At 37.6% G+C, this 11,827-nt stretch overlaps 1 pseudogene; it reads left to right on the top strand.

Moving 5' to 3' along the window:
* Positions 1-8,360: 8,360 nt before the first annotated feature.
* LOC115517061 lies at positions 8,361-10,133 on the top strand (annotated as a pseudogene).
* Positions 10,134-11,827: the final 1,694 nt, after the last annotated feature.

The following is an 11,827-nucleotide window of genomic DNA, read 5'->3' as shown; positions in this document are numbered from 1 at the left end:
ATCATGTCCTTGCTCATTTCAATAGTGCAGATCTTACCACCCAAGGAAACTCCAAACAAGGTCTCTACTATTGGATTAACTTTACTGCTCTCAATTTTTTTCCCATAAGTTACCCCTCTGGACTAAGCTAATGCTTAGTCTAACTGAAGGGACATCTGATAGCAACTCTTAGTTAACCTCATAAACAGTGAGAATAAGTGAGTAATTAGTATTTGGATTGGAACATATTATGAGATCCTGGGAAATAATTGCCAATACTTTTCAAATAGCATGTTTCTTAAACTTGCAGTAAAATGAATTTCTATTTCTCAGCACATATGTAAATTGATGGCAAAAGGAATGATCTTGAAGGCAAGAGAGATTTGGTTGGGATTTCAAGTTTCCTACAGATAACTACAGAAGCAAAAATTCACATTACAATCATTGCATACTATGACTAAACTTGACTCTGTCATAACTTCTAATATGTTTCCAAGATCTCATACCTATGCCATCTTAAACATCTCATTCCCAAAGCCCTCAGTGAAGAAAATTTGCATCTTTCAGCATTAAAGTTCCTTGTGATTAGTCCTCCTGAACTTTTAAGCATGTGCATTATTAGAAACAACACTACAGGAGGCCATGACATTGTCACTAGTATAGCTATGAGGTGTATGAGTCTGTGACTCACCTGGACAGGACAAAGTACAGAGATATCCCTCTAAACTCTTGGGAAAGTAATGACTCTACAAATGTCTTCTGTGTATCATTCTTCGTGGCCCTTTTTCTTCCTCTTATCCTCACCCCATTTCCTCCTTCAAAAAAGTACAATTTTGGCTTTGTGAAGTGCTGCTAGTTTTGACATCAGTCTAGGATTCTGAATCGAATGTCATTTCCCACCATAGTTGTATGATAAAAATATAAAAACAGGGTTTCTGTGTGTTTATAAGGAATTTTTATTATTTTTTAAATTGATTTCTTAAAGTTTATTTTGAGAAAGAGAGAGAGCACATGCAAGTGGGGGAGGGGTAGAGAGAAAGAGAGAGAAAGAATCCCAAGTAGTATCCGCGCTGTCGCACAGAGCTTGATCTTACCAATCACAAGTTCATGGCCTGAGTTGAAACCAAGAGTCGAACGCTTAACCTACTGGGCCACCCAGGCGCCCCTATGAAGGATTTTTTAAAATAGCCTCATTGGCTTGTTACAAGTATAAATACTATATAAACTCTATCTAAAGTAGGTTCTGATATATAATTAATATTCCTATTAATGACAAAAGAAATATGTGAGGGGTGCCTGAGTGGCTTAGTCGGTAAAGCATCCAACTTCTGCTCAGGTCATGATCTCATGATTGGTGAGTTTGAGCCCCACATGGGGCTCTCGGCTGTCAGCATAGAGCTTACTTTGGATCTTCTGTCCCACTCACACTCTGACCCTCCCCTGCTCATGCCCTCTCTCTCTCTCTCTCAAAAATAAACATTACAAAAAAAGACATATGTAAAACAATGATTAAATAAATAAAAAGTACAGAGGAGTTTTGCCATTATTCTTTGAGCTTCCAAAATATCTAGAAATACTTTAACAATGTAGCTACCTGGAAAAATGTAGGAACATGGTTTGAAATAATAAAAATGTAGTTGAAGAAGTACTTTTTATTTTGGAAAATACTAAGACCTGATATCGTGAATAGAAACAAGAGAAATGCCATCTGTACTATCTTTGTTTAAAATCTACAAGTACCCAGTTTCCAGTAGGTCACCAAACTATAACTTTATAGAATTATAACAAAATTTATCATGGTCTTCTAATATAACTTTATGAATTTTCATATACGCCCCCAAGGATACATGGAATATTTCCACATTTTTTAATTAGTTATATTTCCAGAGTTGTCTACCTGCTAGATGATGGGCATGGGTACTTTGAAGATTATGGGTAGTTGGAAATAAACTTACCCCTGTGATTTCCAGAATTAAACAACTCTTAAAAAGTCATTATTAAACAGAACTGTATTATTAAGGGTAAGCTAAGATATGCTATGGCAACAAATAAACCACAAAAATCTCTTTGACTTAAAAAAGCAATGGCTGAGGCACCTGGGTGGCTCAGTCAATTGAGCGTCTGACTTCAGATCAGGTCATGATTTCTCAGTCTCTGAGTTCGAGCCCTGCATCGGGCTCTGTGCTGACAGCTCAGAGCCTGGAGCCTGCTTCTGATTCTGGGTCTCCCTCTCTCTCTGCCCCTCTCCTGCTCACACTCTGTCTCTCTTTCTCAAAAATAAACAAACATTAAAAAAAAAATCAATGGCTTCTTTCTTACTCACAAACTCAGTCATCCAACTTCACTTGGTGGCTTTCTTCCACATGGTATCTCAGGGATCCAGGATCCTTCCATTTTGTGATTTTGCCATCTTGAACATGTAGCCTCTGAAGTTAATATAGAAGGAGTAGAGAATGTGTGAATGATAATGGATGGATTTTTTTAAAGCTCCTTTTGATGCTTTTTTTTAATGTTCATTTATTTTTGAGAGAGAGAAAAAGAGGGAGAGAACAAGTAGGGGAGGGGCAGACAGAGAGGGGACAGAGGATCCAAAGCAGGTTCTGTGCTGACAGCAGAGTATTATCTCCTCTGCCTACTACCACTGGATAGAACCTAATCACATGGCTACAAACTAACTCCAAGGAAGGCTAAGAAATGTATACCCACAAAGAAGAAATACTTGGTGTCTAGATAGTGTCTAGCCAGGTTTCCATCACAAAAAACCCTATAGTATGTTCTGTGCAAAAATTTATTGTTAGTCCTGAACTAGGCCTATAGAAAGATGTGTAACATTTATCTTGGCTTCTGTAATTTCAGCAATAGCATGACTTCTTTAAATGAACACTAAACTGTGATTTTGTTCAAATAGGTAAGTACTGAACAACTGTGAGTATGAGGTCATGTTCCCTGACAATATGTAGAACATGTAGAACTCTTCTATCTTGCCTATTAATGCTGAATCATATGCTTTAACTCAGCAGAATGGAGATGAGACTGATACTGTTTTATGAAAGCTGAGGAGTTCAAGAGGTCTAATGACTAAATAGAAAGTTATCTCCCAGACCTACCTTGAAGGTAACCCAAAGGAGGGCTTGAGGACAGTCCAAGAATTCTCAAAAATTAATTTTGCAATTCTCCAACACACAGAATGATCCAGCCATAATGTTCTAAATCAGCACTGTCCTATAGAAATAAACAGTGAGCCATATATGTAATGTTCTAATACCCACATTAAAGATAAAAAGAATCAGGTGAAATTTGAGTATATTTTATTTAAGCTAATATAATCACAGTGTCATTATTTAATTATATAACTATTAATTTCCTATTCGTTGCTGTAACAAATTACAAGACAATGGCTTAAAACAAACACATTTGGGGCACCTGGGTGGCTCAGTTGGTTGAGCCTCCAACTTCGGCTTCGGTCTTGATCTCATGGTTTGTGAGTTCAAGCACCACATCAGTCTCCTGCTATCAGTGTGGAGCCCTCTTCAGATCCTCTGTCCCCTTCTCTCTCTCTGCCTCTCTCTCTCTCTCAAAAAAAAAAAAAAATAAACATTTAAAAAAATAATTTAAAATAAATAAATAAAACACATTTAGTTATTTAATTATTCACTAATTCACCTATTTTTCTGTAGGTCAAAAGTCCAATGAAACCCTCACTTGGCAAAAATCAAGGTGTTGGCAGGGCTCTGTTCTCTCCTGGAAGCTCAACAGGAGAATCTGTTTCCTTGTGTTTTCCACCTTCTTGGAGGCCCCTTCCTCTATCTCAAAGCCCATTAACATTGCATCCCTCTGTGTCTTTTTTCTGTAGTCACATCTTCCTTTCCATTTTTAAGAACTCTTGTGTTGGACTGTCAATCTAACTCTATAATTTGGGAATTCTTTTTATCAAACTGTTCATAAGCAAAATAAACATAATCTTACTATCCCAACTGCTCATAAGCAAAATAAACATAATCTTACTATCCCATGCCCGACTTCTGCTCAGGTCATGATCTCATGGTTCGTGAGTTCCAGCCCTGCCGTGAGTTCGAGCCCCGAGTTGGGCTCTGTGCTGACAGCACAGAGCCTGGAGCCTACTTCCGATTCTGTGTCTCCCTCTCTCTCTGCTCCTCCCCTGCTCACACTCTGTCTCTCTTTCAAAAATAAATAAAGATTTAAAAAAAATTTTTTTTAAACAACCCACAAATCTCAGTGACTTAATACAATAAAAATTTGTGTTTTTTTCACACTACTGTCTGATGTGAGTTGTCCTTGATGTAGCTAACATAGCTATACCATCTGAAATATGAAGCATCCAAGGTCACTATGGAAGAAGAGAGATGGAGAATCACATCCAATGCTATTAAAGACCAGAACTGCAAGTTTATATTACTTCTGTCTACATTCTGTTGGCCAAAATGAAGTACATGGCTCCACTTAATTGCAAGTGAGAGGAGAGGAGGTAAGTTTCATCTTTCTGTCTGCCCAGGAATAATGATTACACAGTATCACCTCTGACTTAGAGGTAGAGCTTTTCACACTCCAGAGTTCCCCAACTGGGACATGGACCTCTGGGGGACATTCTTACAAATGTCAGGTTCATGAAGTTTTCTTTACCATTCTCAAGGGAGCATTTTTTACTATCTTGGAACCTCCACTCTCATTTGACTATTTTTTTTTTTAATTTTTAACGTTTATTTAGTTTTGAGAGACAGAGCTTGAGTGGGGGAGGAGCAGAGAGATAGAGGGAGACACAGAATCTGAAGCAGGCTCCAGGCTCTGAGCTGTCAGCACAGAACCCGACACAGGCTCAAACCCATGAAACCCAAGATTATGATCTAAGCCAAAGTCAGAAGTCCAACCGACTAAGCCACCTCTCATTTGACTATTTTTTAATGTGTACTAATTTTTAATTTTTATTTTCAACTGAGAAGATTAGAAGTTAAAATTCAAACCTGCAGAAGTGAAGGGATATCAAACAGAGTAATTAATCGTCATTAGTCAGGGTTTTCCTGAGAAATAGAACAATAGTATGGATGGCTATATGTAAAGAGATTATAAGGAATTGGCTGAAAAGTTCTAGGATGGGCAGTCAGCAAGCTGAAGATCCAAAAGAGCCTATGATGTAGTTCCAATCCAAGTTTGTAGGTTTGAGATTCAGGAGACCCAGTAGTGTTTCAGTCCAAAAACCAGCAAGCTCAGAACTCAAGAGCCAATCATTCAGTCCAAGTCCAAAGGCTGAAAAAAACCCTATGTGCAGTTCATAGTAGTTAGGCAGGAGGGGTTCCCTCTTACTTGTAGGAGGGGCAGCCTTTTTGTTCTATTCAGGCCATTGGATGAGGGCCACTCATATTAGGGAGGGCAATCTGCTCTACTCAGTCCACCAATTCAAATGTTAATCTCACCCAAAATACCCTAACAGGGGTACCTGGGTGGCTCAGTCGGTTAAGCAATGGACTTGATTTTGGCTCAGGTCACAGGTCATGATCTCAGGTTGTGAGATAGAGCCCCCAAGTTGGGCTCTGCTCTGAGCGAGGAGCCTGCTTGGGACTCTCTCTCTCTCTCTCTCTCTCTCTCTCTCTTTCTCTCTCTGCCCTGCCCCTGCTCATGTGTGAGTGCACTCTCTCTCTCTCTCAAAGTAAATAAACTTAAAAAAATAAAAGACACCTTCACAGACACATCAAGAACAATTTTTAACCAAAAATCTGGGCACTCGTGGCCCAGTCAAGTTGATACATAATATTAACCATCACATAATCCAAAAAGCAGAGGATGAACTTGAGTCCTTATTTAATATCCAGATTTTTATTACTATGCAAATGAAAATCAGCATTCTAGTGTCTCTTGTGGTCCAGAAACCCCATAAAAAAACCAAAAAAACCCAACTTTGATACATGTATCAAAAAAGTTATAATAAAGCCATCATTGGTACAGTGTCACTTAAAACAAAATTTTCAGAGGGGTGCCTAGGTGGCTCAGTCAGTTAAGCATCTGACTCTTGGTTTTGGCTCAGGTCATGATCTCATGGTTCAAGGGATCCAGCCCCATATAGGGCTCTGTGCTGCTAGCACAGAGCCTGCTTGGGATTCTCTCTCTCCCTCTCTGCCCCTCACCGGCTTGCACCCTTTCTCTCTCTCTCAAAATAAATAAATAAACTTAAAAAAATAAAAAAGAATGAGTTGTCCCAGAAACCTCCAAAAGTGCCCCTTAGTATCCCTGCTTTCTATCATGATAAGCTCATCTTGTACATTTCCTGCCCTAGATCTAGGGTCAGCCATTTCTTCAAGGAGCCCTGCTTCTTTTTGTTGGAAAATAGCATTCAGAGACTACAGCACTGGGATGCCTCACCACTTTTGGACTGTCATTATTTTTATGCCCACTCTGTAGACAAAGCTAGGAAACATGTGAATTTTTGAAAGAACACTAAATTATGAATTCATATAGTTATTTCCAAATCAAATGACATTAGAGTTTTCCCTTAAATTCTTTGATTTTATATTTTTATTTATATTTTATATTTTTGTATCTTTTATTACACAGAAAATATTTAATGAAATTAACATAATTACTTGTTTATGCATTATATATATACATATATACATATATATACACATATATACATGTGTGTGTGTGTATATATATATATATATATACATATACATAGTGCACAAAGTAGTTTCAAAGTGACAATACTAATATTACCACTAACAATAGAACTACCAATTACAACTGACTATTTTATTTACTTAAGATATATCCTGCCAGGAAGGTATATCAAATGACTGAGTTTTAAAGTCATTTCAAATACTTTTTTCTGTGTGGTTATACCATCAATGATATACTCCAAAGTTCACTTGTATCTATTTGTTTCACATTTTTAGGGATTTTCTTTTCCTTTTGATTCAAGTTTGTTTATTTTTTTTTTTAATTTACATCCAAGTTAGTTACTATCTAGTGCAGTAATGATTTCAGGAGTAGATTCCTTAATGCCCCTTACCCATTTAGCCCATCCCCCCTCCCACAACCCCCCCAGCAACCCTCTGTTTGTTCTCCATATTTAAGAGTCTCTTATGTTTTGTCCCCCCTCCCTGTTTTTATATTATTTTTGCTTCCCTTCCCTTATGTTCATCTGTTCTGTGTCTTAAAGTCCTCATATGAGTGAAGTCATATATTTGTCTTTCTCTGACTAATTTTGCTTAGCATACTACCCTCTAGTTCCATCCACGTAGTTGCAAATGGCAAGATTTCATCCTTTTTGTTGCCAAGTAATACTCCATTGTATATATATATATATATATATATACCATATCTTCTTTATCCATTCATCCATCGATGGACATTGGGTTCTTTCCATACTTTAGCTATTGTTGATAGTGCTGCTATAAGCATTGGGGTGCATGTGCCCCTTAGAAACAGTACACCTGTATCCTTTGGATAAATACCTACTAGTGCAATTGCTGGGTCATAGGGTAGTTCTATTTTTAGAGGAACCTCCATACTGTTTTCCAGAGTGGCTGCACCAGCTTGCATTCCCAACAATGCAAAAGAGATTCTCTTTCTCTGCATCCTTACCAACATCTGTTGTTGCCTGAGTTGTTCATGTTAGCCATTCTGACAGGTGTGAGGTGGTATCTCATTGTGGTTTTGATTTGTATTTCCTGGATGATGAGTGATGAGCATTTTTTCATGTGTTGGTTGGCCATCTGGATGTCTTCTTTGGAGAAGTGTCTATTCATGTCTTCTGTCCATGTCTTCACTGGATTGTTTTTTTTTTGGGTGTTGAGTTTGATAAGTTCGTTACAGATTTTGGATACTAACCTTTTATCTGATGTGTCATTTGCAAATATCTTCTCCCATTCCGTCGGTTGCCTTTTAGTTTTGCTGATTGTTTCCTTCGCTGTGCAGAAGCTTTTTATTTTGATGAAGTCCCGATAGTTCATTTTTGCTTTTGTTTCCCTTGCCTTTGGAGATGTGTTGAGTAAGAAGTTGCTGCAGCTGAGGTCAAATCTTCCAGATTGTCCATTTTATTGGCATATAATTCCTCACAATATTCTCGTACTATTGTTTGTATTTCTGCTGTGTTGGTTGTGATCTCTCCTCTTTCATTCTTGATTTTATTTATTTGGGTCCTTTCCTTTTTCTTTTTGATCAAACTGGCTAGGGGTTTATCAATTTTGTTAATTCTTTCAAAGAACCAGCTACTGGTTTCATTGATCTGTTGTTTTTTGGTGTCAATAGCATTGATTTCTGCTCTAATCTTTATTATTTCCTGTCTTCTGCTGGTTTGGGGTTTTATTTGCTGTTCTTTTTCCAGCTCTGTAAGGTGTAAGGTTAGGTTGTTGATTCAAGTTTTTTATATGAACCATTCACATGGTTCCAAAGTCAAAACTATAAAACAGAATGTAGTAAGCGAAGTCTTTTCAACCCTTTTTGTCCCTCAATTTCACAAAAAAAGGGCTTTTTTTAAGGGTACAGAATTGGACCAAATTGTTAAGAAAGCCTGATACCAGAGGGAGGTTCAACAGAGCATTGTTGGTAATAGCCATAGGGGAAAAAATTAGCTATTAATGAATTAAGACTTATTCAAATCAGTTAAACATGTTATAGGTCCAACCTATAACAAAAAGAAATTTTCTTGTGGCGCCTGGCTGGCTCAGGCAGAACATGCGACCCTTGATTTCAGGGTCATGAATTTGACCCCCACATTGTGTAGAGATTAAATAAATTTTAAAAAAAGAAATTTTCGTCTTTCTGGTGAAGTGCCTTACTTGGTTTCTTTAACTATGATTCAATCAGTCACTGGAGAGAGGAAAATAGTCACAGAAGTCTTCACTATAAACAAGAGGAAAACAAAGCAGCTTCCTGCAGACTGGAAAGATGTCTCCAAATTTTCTATTTATAAACAACTAACTGAATATATGATGCAAGGAAAAATTCCTATTCAAAATAGCAAATGACACATGCACACAAACCCTAGGCCTACACTTAATAAAAATGTGCAGAACCTATAGGAAGAAAACTAAAATTTTACTAACATATATGATAGAATAAATGGAGAGAAACACTAGTTTGTTTAGTCAGAGTCAATATTCTAAAGATGTTGATTATTCCTAAGTTATAAATTCAATACAATCAACGTCAAAATTAGTTTTTTGGAAACTTGAAAAGTAATTCTAAAGTTTTCATTAAAGTACATATTGGGGCACCTGGGTGGCGCAGTCGGTTAAGCGTCCGACTTCAGCCAGGTCATGATCTCGCGGTCCGTGAGTTCGAGCCCCGCGTCAGGCTCTGGGCTGATGGCTCAGAGCCTGGAGCCTGTTTCCGATTCTGTGTCTCCCTCTCTCTCTGCCCCTCCCCTGTTCATGCTCTGTCTCTCTCTGTCCCAAAAAAAATAAATAAACGTTGAAAAAAAAAATTTTAAGTACACATTATCTTGGAACATTTGGAAAAGTATAATTGGGGGCATCCCTACCTGTGTGCCCCTAATCCCAGCTGGTCTGCCTGCAACCCCTTGAGTGACAGCCCTAGCTCCCTGCACAACCCCACTTCCACCCCGACAAGAAGAAAGGAACTATCGTGAGCCAGGAGAAACTCGCCACACTGCAGGCACAAGTACGCACGGGTGGAAAAGGAACTGCTTGCAGAAAGAAGGTGGTTCACAGAATAGCTACAGCAGAAGAGAAAAAATCTTTAGTTCTCCTGAAAGAATATTAGGAGTCAACAATATCTCTCACACTGAAGAGGTGACTATATTTACAAATCAAGGAACAGTGAGGCATTATCACAACTCTAAAGTTCAGGTGTCTCTGGCAGCCAGTACTTTCACCATTACAGGCCATGCTGAGGCAAAACTGCTGACAGAAAGCCTATCCAGCATCTTAACCCAGCTTGGTACAGACAGTGGGACTAGTGTAAGGAGACTGGCAGAAGTTCTGTCTAAACTCTCTGGGGATGGAAAAGCATCACTTGCTACTGAAGCGACTGATAATGAAGTTCCAGATCTTGTGGATAATTTTCATGCATTTCCAAGAATGCAACAATGTGATTGGAAGTTGGCTTCTGAAGAAGACAGAACTCAAAGAAGTTACTGGGAGATGCTACTTTACAGTAGCATCTGCTACTATTTATAACTGCTTTTTAAAATTTTGTTCATGAACCTGATAAAATCTAGATCTGATAGTTTTAAGCCCAAGTCCCCTAGCCACTAGCAGCTCTTTTCAGTTTTTTGCTTGTCACAATTCATTCTTCCAGCTAATTAAGCTGAAGAAGCCTGGGAATAAATTTTGAAACAGAGGTTAATGAAGTTCTTTGCCTAGTTAAAAAAACAACACATAATTGGGGGAGAATTTAGCACACTAGATATTAAAACCTACCATAACACAACCTTAGTGCAACAGCACTCAACTGAATAGAGTCTATAAATAGACCAATGAAAATATGTTAATTTGCTCTATGATTACATTTCAATATAGGGAGAAAGACAAAACTATTCAATAATTATATTGGGATTATTAATAGCAACTTTTTTGAAAAAGTTGATTCCTATATCTTTTTATTTAATGAATCATTTTATGATAAATTAAAAATTAAATGTAAAACAACCTGAATTATAAATGTCCTAGGAAGTATATTTGACTCTTTATTATGACAGGTAAGCTGAGAAAAGTGTCCTTATTAAAAAACATTAAGTGATGGACCTTAATATGCTCAAAAGACATACGAAAAAATTTAATTAAAAACAAAATATGGAGGCGCCTGTGTGGCTCAGTTGGTTAAGCATCCGACTTCGGCTCAGGTCATGATCTCACGGTTCGTGGGTTCAAGTCCTGCGTCAGGCCCTCTGACAGCTCAGAGCCGGGAACCTGCTTCGGATTGTGTCTTCTTTTCTCCTTGCCCCTCCCCTTGCTTGTGCTGTCTCAAAAATAAATAAATGTTAAAAAAAAAAAAAAAGCAAGAAATCTTAAAAGCATTTATGAGAGCCCAAGGAAACTGCTTTCAACTTAAAGGCAGAAGGTGAAAGAGTTTTTGCAGGGACAAATACCAAACAACTCAAATACTGTATCTGAGAAATGAATCAAAGGAAAAGAAATGAGATCCATAAAAATATCCCTTAAGAGAAGTAAGTATTTTATGCACGATAAAATTGATGTTGTGGATTGTTGGACCAGAAAAGGAAGAAGCCACAGGCACTGAACTTTCCCTTTTAACTTAAAAATCAGGTGCCTTATATATACCATGAGAAATGTTTACATATGTTCATCAAAACACATGGACAAGTATGTTGGTAGTAGCACTGTTCATACTGGCTTCAAACTGTGTGGAAACCACACAAATGCCCATCAAGAATGGAATAGATACACAGATTGTGGAATATGCACAAAGTGGAGTAATGCACAGCAAAAAAAGATAATTACAAACTGCAAAATTAATGAACCTCACAAACCTAATGTTGAACAAATATAAAAGAATCTGTTTATATAAAACATAAAACAGGCAATAACCATTATCCTGATTCCTAACAAAATGCCATGTTCATAGAGTGGAAGATTCAGTGGGGTCGATTCCCAAATTAATCTGTAGATTCAAAGCAATTCAGTCAAAATCCCAACAATTTTTGTGTGTGTGTGGATATTCAAAGGGTGACTTTGAAATTTATATGAAAAAGCAATAGGCAAGAATACCAGCAGAGTCAAGTAAAGCAAGGTGGAAGAATCTGCTCTATCTGATATTAAGACTTAATATGAAGCTAAGGTATGCAAGACAGTGGTATCAACTCAAGCATAGAATAGACCAATGGAACAGATTAGAGAGCTTAGAAAGAGAA

The sequence above is a fragment of the Lynx canadensis genome, chromosome B3, assembly GCF_007474595.2.
Source record: "Lynx canadensis isolate LIC74 chromosome B3, mLynCan4.pri.v2, whole genome shotgun sequence".
NCBI classification, from domain to species: domain Eukaryota; kingdom Metazoa; phylum Chordata; class Mammalia; order Carnivora; family Felidae; genus Lynx; species Lynx canadensis.
The sequence above is the reverse complement of the archived record's forward strand: the minus strand, read 5'-3'. Positions and strand labels throughout refer to the sequence as shown.